This window comes from Nilaparvata lugens, chromosome 6 (genome assembly GCF_014356525.2).
Source record: "Nilaparvata lugens isolate BPH chromosome 6, ASM1435652v1, whole genome shotgun sequence".
NCBI classification, from domain to species: domain Eukaryota; kingdom Metazoa; phylum Arthropoda; class Insecta; order Hemiptera; family Delphacidae; genus Nilaparvata; species Nilaparvata lugens.
In genome coordinates this window covers 33,440,018-33,442,983 of record NC_052509.1, presented here as the reverse complement: position 1 = coordinate 33,442,983, position 2,966 = coordinate 33,440,018, and positions in this window count along the sequence as shown.

Sequence of the window (2,966 nt, the reverse complement as noted above, 5' to 3'; positions counted from 1 at the left end):
CATACATTTGAATATTCCACTACTACACCATTAAAAGGATCAAATAGTCCGTGCCTATCTACTAAATTATTACCTATATCTTAGGTATAACATTCTATAATTACTCGGACCATATCCGATACATTAACTGAGTAGTGATAATTTATAAATTCTTATCATTTATAAAAATATTTATATATACATTTGAATCGGCTCTCTATTGCCGCCCATCAATTACTGTGATTTGATTGGTTCATGCAAATTCACTAATGTATCCATGCCCCTATGACTATCCTTCTACCTTAATATTTATCACGTTATTTTATATATTTAAATAACGATTAGCCTCCTGCTTGGCATCAGTCGGTAGAGCATGAAATATTTTGATATAATTATAAAAATTAGGTCGTGGTTTTTAATAGGATACAGTCATAAAAATCTTTATAGGCCCAGGTATGAGCTTCCCTATAATTCTTGTAATTCATTAAAATATATATATATATATATATATATATATATATATATATATATATATATATATATATATATATATGGTACTTATCCTATAGTGTTGAGAAATTAAAATAAATTGCACACCATAAACAATTGATACATATATTAACAAATATTGCAAAAAATAGATCAAGGCAAAAATATAAAGAGCGATAAAAATATATAATATAAAAATAGAACAATAATCGAAATCAGTAAACTATCACAGGCTAAATAATATTCTCTAAATTTATAGCACGAAACGTTACAATGTGCTTTTATCTTTTAATCATATGCATCCTTTTGTATGTAGCTGCGATATAAGCTTGCCAATACTTGTCGACTTGGACAATTCTATTAAAAATAGGTTCCTTAAAATCAACTTGATAAATTGGCAACCAATAATCCAAATATATATATATATTAAATTCTCTAGTATCTAATAGATTTCTTTGTAATGAATATATATTTTATCTCAGGGTGCAAGATTCGGCACCTGATGGAATAAGTAGAGCAATTCATCTAGTGAATCAGAGCTACAACAAACTATCGCAAATTATATTGCAAAAATTAAAGATCATATGAATATGTATTAACAGCCTAGATTTTATACTTCTTTGATTTATTAGAATTTCTGAAATGGACTGACTCATTACTCCTCTAATAAAATACCTTTAATACCATATTTACTTGCGCAAGTATTTTTTATTAAAATTCTTAATTTATAAGAAAACCCTTTCAACGAGCTAGCTTTGATTACTATGTAATTTCGAAGCACTGAGGCCGCCCGTCACTAATTCAATATTTCTCACTCACGTGTCGAAATCTTCTCATGAGCCGCTGATGTCGATCCAACTCCTGGTGGTCCTGGACTATGGTAGCCGGAGTCTTCTCTTCCAAGGGGTTACAAAATTATTTAAAAATGAAAATGACTTCTGCTTTATAAGAGCATCACAAAGTCTTATAAGAAATTTAATAATTCAAACTAACTTTTGCTTTTTACAAGTTATAGCAAGGTATTACGCTCTATAATATCTAGGGACCTCTCATGGTGGCATTTGGCAGGCGAGTGTTGGTTCTCCTTTCTCAATTTTACAATTCTCATTTCCGACTTCCAAATCTACATAAAATTTGAATATCCTAGTCCTCGGCCATTAAAGGTTCAAATAGACCGTACTAAAATATTAAATTATTACTTATGTGGTATGTAATAATTATAATTTAATAATTTCTTTGCCTTCGGGCCATATCCATAACATAGACTATACAACAATTTTATATAAATCCCAATCATTTGTAGAAATATATATAAATATTTTTGAATTGGCATACTATTGCCGCCTATCAACTGCCATTATGTGATTGGTGCATGCAAATTGTTTCAGTATTCATGCACTTGGTAACCTCCTATTTCCTGGATACATTTAATTATTTTTATTAGGTTTTTTAAATATGCCCTCTACATGCTAGTTAATTTTCTATATATTACTATTTGTTTCATGCATCATAATAGTTAGCCACGTGACCTTTTGTTCCTCAAATTGCATACCGTTTTGCCGCAATAGATTTCTGCCAAGGTGCTTGGTCAGATTCTACATTGCATGACTCGGTCGATCATTAGGTCGCCGATCACTAAATGTTTATGCCTAACCTCAATCTTAAATATTTTATATAATATTATATATTAGCAAAAAATTATTTCAATTCCTTTTAGGCTGTTGTACAGTTTAGCCAGAACAAGCTGATGTTATCTAATCTTTATGTTATCTCTTTGGCGATATTAGCCAGTTACTTTACTCAGACCTATTAATTTTCAGCTATGGATTTTTATATGTATCTGAATTTCAATATGTTACATGCGCCCCCTGGATTTGAATTCAAAATATTTGAGAATCACAATGTTTTTAATGAAAATCCACCCTTTAATACATCAATATATTCCATACTTTGTCTACAAAATATACTCTCAAATTTTTATCATAGTTCGCAGATCTATCTGCTGCGCCTCCCTTAGACCTTTTAAATTCTCCTTATCAACACAAAAAATATCATAAATATAATCTCCTAGACACATTCCTCCTTACAACACTTAGAACATAGTATTTTTAAATTTGCCGCTCGCAAGGCCGCCAACCTAACTACACACATTTCTTGATTCTCTCATGATTGATTCCTTTCAAACAATAATTTTGATGTACAAATTTTCTGGGGCTTATATTTTATTGTAATTCCTAGGTCTTAATATGAATAATTTTCTATACATCAGGTACAATTCTTTTCTTTTGCTAATGATTTTTTGGCTTTAGGTAACTAGCATTCATTTTGGGGTTTTTTCGGTAACAACATGGCATAACTAACGGTAATAAATATAAAACATATAAATAAATATATTAACATTGATAAATACAATAAATAACAGTAATGAATAACATTTTTGGGTTACAATACTGCTTTCATAATCATGTGTTTAACAGACGTTACATTTATTTGATTTG